Source organism: Erythrolamprus reginae, chromosome 2, assembly GCF_031021105.1.
Source record: "Erythrolamprus reginae isolate rEryReg1 chromosome 2, rEryReg1.hap1, whole genome shotgun sequence".
NCBI lineage: Eukaryota > Metazoa > Chordata > Lepidosauria > Squamata > Dipsadidae > Erythrolamprus > Erythrolamprus reginae.
The window spans coordinates 155930717-155938833 of NC_091951.1; positions in this window are offsets into that span (position 1 = coordinate 155930717).

An 8117-nucleotide genomic window follows, 5' to 3' on the forward strand; every position below is an offset into this window, starting at 1 on the left:
TTAATATGAAGAGACTTTTGTGATCGAACCACATTATACAAATATGATTCTTACATCAGTAGCCATGCTATTTTTCCTTGTGATATATACCCAAAACTCCAAGATATAATGTGTAGTTGACCTATCAAAAATTATAAAAGCAATTTCCTTTTCACTATGTTGAAACATTGGGTAACCCGGTATTTTCCAATTACTTTGGATGCAAGTCTTCTGTCCAACTATATTTCCCTCATATGTTTCATATACCATTTCTCATTAGATCTATTGCTGTAATTACATCCCATCAATTCCTGGTTCTCTTGTCTCATCCGTATATAATTTATTTCAGTAGACCACTTATACTCCGGTTGTCCTGGTTCAAACATCTGATGCAGATATTATTAATCCAAGTTGTCTCAGCTGGCATGATTCTCCTAGTTCATGTCATTCTCATATTAGTGATAGGTAGGTGAAGCATTAGGGGGCCTTACCCATTTAACCCTATTATAAGGTTAGGTACCAGCTGGGATTTGATTCCTGATCTCCCACTTCAAAATCCATGCTATAACCATTACACTATCCAGCTGTACCACACACATCTCTTTTTCCCTCATTCCCTCATCAACCTTTGTAAAGTTTAGTGGCAAATATAAAATACTAAATTAAAACATGGTGCATATTAAATTTTATGACAGAGGCATTTGGAAGGGAGATGAGCCTACCTGGCAGGCCCTATTAGGCACAGAGGGTTCCCTGCTTCTTAAGTTACAGTGTTACATATAAGAAAGGCATGGCGAATTGCTACTAGCCAGAGTACAGAGGAGACAACATGAACTGTTTGGTAGAATAAGGTAGTCATCTTGAGTGGCAGGCATTGTTGAACTGAATAATATAGCACACCTTTTTTTCCTTGAGTGCCAAAAGAGCATGCGTATGCACTACTGCACATGCACGGATGCCCACACCCATAATTCAATGCCTGAGGAGGGCAAAAACAGCTTCTTCCGCCCTCTGGAGGCCAGAAGCAGCCTGTTTCCCAACTTCTGGTGGGCCCAGTAGGCTCGTGTTTCACCCTCCCCACGTTCCAAAGGGGAGGGTAAAAATGCTGTCCGCCATCCCCCCCGCCCCCGGAGACCCTCTGGAAGTCAAAAATGCCCTCCCAGACCTTCCATGTGAGTGAAAAATCAGTTGGCCAGCACACACACGCATGTTGGAGCTGAGCTAGGACAATGGATCGCATGCCAGAAAATATGGCTCCATGTGCCACTTGTGGCACCTGCGCCATAGGTTCGCCATCACTGGTATAGCATGACTAAATAGTGCTAGCCATGCCACTAAAGCAGCCTTCAGTGTATCACTGGATAATGTGTACTCTTACCAGTGTCAAAATAAATTTAGTTCTCAATGTTGTATAAAATGAGGAACAGAGTGGACTGTTTTGCCTTTTGCCCAGTGCAGACAATGTACCATATTTTTCAGAGTATAAGACCTACCAGAGTATAAGATGTACCCTAGTTTTGGGGGAGGAAAACAAGGAAAAAACAAATCTGCCTCTGTCTCTCACCAATTTGCCTCCCAGCAAACAGCACAGATCATATACACTGCTGAGTATTTCTGTGCATATGTGACTGACCCATAGAAATAGCAAATAATTGGATAAATGTACATTATGGTAGTATATTAATGCCAGCAAGTTTTCTTAAATGTAGTCACACTAATTCCTCCCAATCATTTAAATAGAAGATGACTAAGTCAGGGTTTAATTCAGCTGCCTTATCTTAATATTAAACAGGACACTGCTACATTTTAGATTATACTTTTACAGATCCTGTTAAAATAGATGTGGCTTTCTGGAAGTATACATTATTCTCTACTATTGAAAAGATACATAGCACTGGGCCTCTTCATATCAAACATTTATTTTAAAAAGTTGCTTCATTTTGTCAAGTTGACTAGAATAATAAAAAAAGGTATTTAAAAAATAAGTTTAATTTGAACATTGTATAGGCATTTATAACTATTGACTTACCTCCTTGCAGCAAACAATAAACAGCCAGTTTCAGCAAAGTCTGATTAGCACAATAAAATAAAATTTTGCCTTGCCTCTCCCTACCAGCAATTTGCCTCCATGCAGCTTAAGTTTCACTTTCATTTTAGCACCTGGTCTTGCCTGTAGCTTCAATCAATCAGCTGAGGCTTGGAGGCATATAATCAGTAGCTTGTGCTAATCAGGCTCTGGGATGCTTGCTGCAAGGAGGCCAATTGCTTGGAGGCAGAGACCAAAGGGTGAGGGTGGCTGGGTGAAGCTACGTTCAATGTATAAAAAGGAGGCTAAAAGGGTATGTCTTATACTCTGAAAAATACGGTATTTGAGTTTTTTAGAGGCAACCCATGTTTTTAAAGATCATCCCTTTAAACTTGCCAGAACAAGGATTAATCATAATTAAATTTTTGAATGTACTGTAAAATAAATAATTCTTCTAATAAATTGAAAAGGCACAGCCCATTAAAACCAACTGGCATGGATTTAAAAAGGCTACACAGCAAGAGCTTTTTCCTTCACCCAGTCTGAATCTGGGATGGCCTATGTTCTTCTCTGAAACATACAGCTGTTTTTATTTTGTGTCTGAAAGTGGCACATCTTTATAAGAACTATGTAACTACTGTAAGAAGAACACTCTTTGAAGTAACTTGAGCTCAATTATCCATGTTGCACGATTCAACCAATGACTCCAATTTCCAAAGGCATATAATACAGTAATCACAACTGTTGTAAAGAGGTGAAAGGTCACATTTCATATCCAGCACTACTATTAATTTGAAATAGTTGAATAAAATTGGAAGCATCAGGGCACAGAGGAGGGGGAAGGGACTACCACCTGGAGCTCATTATAGTTCATCAAAGAGAGATGTATTCATTTGAGAAGAGGTGACTACACACTTCAATTCTCACTTCTTGCATTGATTTATAAAATAATTATTGAAGTTCATTTATATCCCACTCTTAAGCAAAGCTCAACTGTTTTGCCTCTCTCTCCGCAACTAAAAATGTTTTTGGCTATCTCCCTAGGCTCTTCACTTCATCAGCATAAAGCTCAAAAGACTTAGCTAAAGGACCCATAACTCAAACCCAAGCTTTGCTTGTAAAAGATGTCATAGTCTATTATATCTCCAGTGGAAAAAATAGGTAGCATGTGACATACAAGTCTTTTCTTTTCTTTTTTTTTTTGGGGGGGGGGGTCTTAAAGAATCAATGCCAGCAAACAACAGAGGGCTGAACTTGATGAATTATAAGCTCCAGATAATGTTGGACTATAATTATCATCCTTGTCTTGCCATTGTTTTAAAAACTATAAAATTAGCATCTTGCTATCTTAAAATATAATTAACACAACATATGTGTACAGTATATGGGGTATCTTAAGGAACACTTAATTTTTAAAAAGTAGGTTATAATTTTGAGTTTGGAGATGCATTTTGGGACATACACTGACATGATTTGACCTTGCCCTAATATTACCTTATGAGGACTGAAATTCATAGAATTGTTAACATGCGTAGTAGCAATTGGTGAGTGTTGTAGTCACATACTTCTTTCTGGAAATATTCCCAGGAGTTGAAGGTTATTAAAATATCAGGAAATATGGAATCTATTATACATCATTGGAAAAATAAATTTATTTGCCAAAATATTGAGCTATTAACCGAGATTAAAAGACTTTCAAGCAAATTTTAAATTTTCTTAACAGTGTTTTACATAATAAATGTCAAGGCTTTCACCTTCCTTTTATAATTTAAAGTTTATATCCCATATAGCTTTACTATTACTGTTGTTGAGGTTTATTTATTAGGAAAGTGTATATAGCCACCCAATTCTTTCACAGTAACTCTGGGCAGTTTGCAAAACTAAAACGCCAATACAAAAGCCAAAAAACCCACCACCTGCCTGTGGCAATAACAATAAGATCAACCACGATGGGTTCCATTAATCTCGGGCTTATAGAGATATATATTTGCAAAATAAATTTGATACTTGCATTTTTTTGTATTTGTCATGTTATTGTTTCTTTAAACACAAAACAAATGGAATTACACCCAACTTCATTCAACAGCAAAAGGCAGGCAGGCAGTGGGGGAGGGGAGGGCAAGTAATGAAATATTCTTTGAGATACAAATACTGCTGCTTTTCTACTTACATGTGACAGCATGATGCAACTATAAAAGAATGCAACATCTGACGCTTCAACATTTTATCATTATGATTAGGATTAGATGTCTATGCATGCCATGTGAAGTCCAGAGATTTAACAGGTGATAAAATGAACAGCATATGCAATCTGAGATGGCACAATGCATTTTGAAGTAATTCTTTGAGAATCTATTTGCTATATAAGGTAATCTTATCAGAAATATAGCAAGATGTTACATGGAAGAAGAGTTGAATAGACCTCTGGTCAGGCCTCAGGAAAGTATTTTTCCTCCATCTCTGTCCTATATCTTGCACAGGTCAGAAACGCAAAAAGATGCACTTAACCAACATTCTTGGATTCTTTTTGTTGTCTGCAGTATATAAACATTCTTCAGGAAAAAGATAAGTGACTTTTTTCAGGCAAAGGCTTTGTGATATAGGATTGAAATGGAAATTTTTGGGATGTCTGGAAAAGGATCAGAGAGCTATTTGGGATCATAAAGCATGAAGAAACTGGTTATCGTGATAGCTTTCAAACTGAAGAAACATAGTTTATAATGTGATTTTTAGAGACCAGATAGTTTAAAAAGTAGTTGAGTGCTAGTAACTACTGGAATTTGGCATTGCATTTGGAACACTGACTTTTGTGAAGTAAAACAATAAGTCAGCAGAGTTCAGGAACTCCATCTATCCTGCACAAGCCTCCTGTGTCTCTGTGTCATGATATTGTCAGGAGCTTCTGGAACCTAGGAAATTCCAGCAATGAAACAATTTGGATTGGAGTGCAGAGCAAATTTCTAGAACTCTGCTGTAGGGAAGCCTTCCAAATACTCAGCCAAGTAGCAGCAGCAGCAAATTGGTCAGTTTCAAATCCTGAGCTGAAATGGGGGCTAACACTGTTTGCTAGTCAGTTAGTGTTACAGATGCTCATATGATTGTTGTTACTTTTAGTCTCTATTATCCTTTCTCGGGATTTAAGGTACTGTACGTAGATTACTTTGAAAAATACTGTAGAATTTTGACTATACAATGAAACTCAAAACTTCACACATTTAGAGTTTGTCCTATGATTAGGCAGTCTATAAGTCCAAAATGTATGTTTGTTAACCAAGCAGTTATTAAGTGAGTTGCGCCAGTGGTAGGATTCCATTTTTTACTGCCAGTTCTGTGGGCGTGGCTTGGGTATGGTATGGCTTGGTGGGCATGGCTGGGGAAGGGTACTGTAAAATCCCCATTCCCTCCCTACTTGTGAGGGAAGGTTACTGCAAAATCCCTATTTCCTCCTGATCAGCTGGGACTCAGGAGGCAGAAACTAGATAAGGGTGGGGCCAGCCAGAGGTGGTATTTACCCGTTCTCTGAACTACTCAAAATTTCCACTACCAGTTCTGCAGAACTGCTCAGAACCTACTGAATACCACCTCTGATTTGTGCCTAATTATACAACATTTGTGCAGCAATTGTTAAGCAAATCATTTTTGTTGTTAAGTGAATCATGAAATCATTTAAATGAATCCATCTTCTCCCATTGATTTTGCTTTACAGAAGTCAAATGGTGACCATATGACCCTCAGGACAGTTCAACTGTCATGATTACATGCCAGTTGCCAATTGTCCAAAGTTTGATCACATGACTATAGATCTGCTGCAACAATTGTGAGAACCAGTTGTAAATAACTTTTTACAATGTAGTTGTAATTTCAAATGATCAGCAAATGAATGGTTGTAAGTCAACCATTGCTACTTTTATAGTTTGATGGATATACAAATTCATCTATTTATACTATATTTTTTCAGAACTGATATAAATTGTTCAATTTTCATTCAATTGCAATTTTTCCCTAGTTAAACATAAAATAACTACCGGTACTTTAGACTTTGATGCTTTATTATATCTTACAGTCTAATGTGAAAAATAATTTTGATTCTCAATAACATGGCAATGTCAGCAAACAGTAATATGCCTTCATGTCTTCTCCTAATATATTTCTAATATAATTGCATTTCTTACACGATCACCTATAAATGTACATTATTGCATAATAAAATATGTACATACAGAAGTATGCATACATTCATGTCTTCTCCTAAGATACTTCAATATCGCTAAACATTGCGTCTACATTTATTTCTAAATATAAAACCTGCTCACAAATTCTTGAATCATTTATTTCCATTTATTCTCATGTATGTTTTATTTCTATTATTTACCAGTTATTTCATCCAACAACTATCCTTCAATTCCATAACACAAACTATTCTATAATTCCCCCCATTAGCTTTATGCTTTCTCAAATCAACAAATAAATTTTGTTTTGCTAAAATATCACATGAAGACATTATTGGGTTCATTTATGTTTAGAATTCTGTACGCTTAGGAGTTTGCTATTCATTTTTAATTAAAAATGTTCATTAAGTATTGGAAGAACTTTACCACTAATCAGATTAATCTGTTGTTTTAATGTATTCATAATCAATATTTCTGGATAGTTGATCAGATATTTTATATAAATGCTGCATAAAATTTTATTATACTGTAATAATAATTTATAATAATTTATTAGATTTGTATGCCACCCCTCTCCGGAGACTCGGAGCGGCTCACAACAGTGATAAATAATGTAACAAATCCAATATTTAAAAAGACATCTAAAAACCCATATCATTAAAATAACCATACAACTCAGTCATACCATACATAAATTATAGATAAATGTGTATGTGATTTTATATAAAAATTTACCTAATATTCATGTTATATACAAATCTGATTTTAGAAATACAGTACTGTAGCTCCTTTTCTTCCACAAAGTCCTTCATGGCATCGGACCAGAATATCTCCGGGACCGCCTTCTGCCGCACGAATCCCAGCAACCGATTAGGTCCCACAGAGTTGGCCTTCTCCGGGTCCCGTCAACAAAACAATGTCGTCTGGCGGGGCCCAGGGGAAGAGCCTTCTCTGTGGCGGCCCCGACCCTCTGGAACCAATTCCCTCCAGAGATTAGAACTGCCCCCACCCTCTTTGCCTTTCAAAAAGTCCTAAAAACCCATCTCTGCCGTCAGGCATGGGGAAATTGATTCCCCTGGGCTATTTCATTTTATGTATGGTTTATTTGGGATGCATGACTGTTTTTATAATAAGGGTTTTAAACTGTTTTTTTTTTAACATTAGATTTGTACTATGTATTGTTGTTGTAAGCCACTCCGAGTCTCCGGACAGGGGCGGCATACAAATCTAATTATTAATAATAATAATAATAATAATAATAATAATCAAAGGTATCTTCCCCCAAAATACCTCTGGTAAGAAACAATTACAGTATGCATGACCTAAAAGCAAAGAAACTGCTGCTTTTGAAAACATTGGTTTTATTAATATGCAAATTATTTCATCAACTAATTATAGTCTAAAACCATATACTTAAATGAACAACACTGCCTATCCTTAGGCCAGTGTTTTTCAACCAGTGTGCCGCGAGACATGGTCAGGTGTGCCGCGAAGCTCAGAGAGAGAGAGAGAGAGAGAACAAGAGAGAGATAAAGAAAGCAAGAGAGAGAGAAAACAAGAGAAAGAAAGAGAGAAAGAAAGAAAGCAAGAGAGAGAGAAAGAGGGAGGGTAGGAGAGAGAGAGAAAGACAGAGGGAGGGAGGGAGAGAGAAAAAGCAAAAATGAGAGGAAGGAAGGAAGAGAAAGAAAGAGGGATGGAGAGAGAGAGGAAGGAAGAGAAAGGGAGGGAGAAAGAAATAGAGTGAAGGGGAGGAAGAGAGAGAGAGATAATTTTTTGTCCAAACTTTTTTAGCCGCTCCCCCCCCCCCCGCTCGATGTGCCCCAGGGTTTCGTAAATGTAAAAAAATGTGCCGCGGCTCAAAAAAGGTTGAAAATCACTGCCTTAGGCAACAGTCTGAGAAATAGAGATTTGTCTTATTTGTCTCAGAGATCTACTTTACAGGT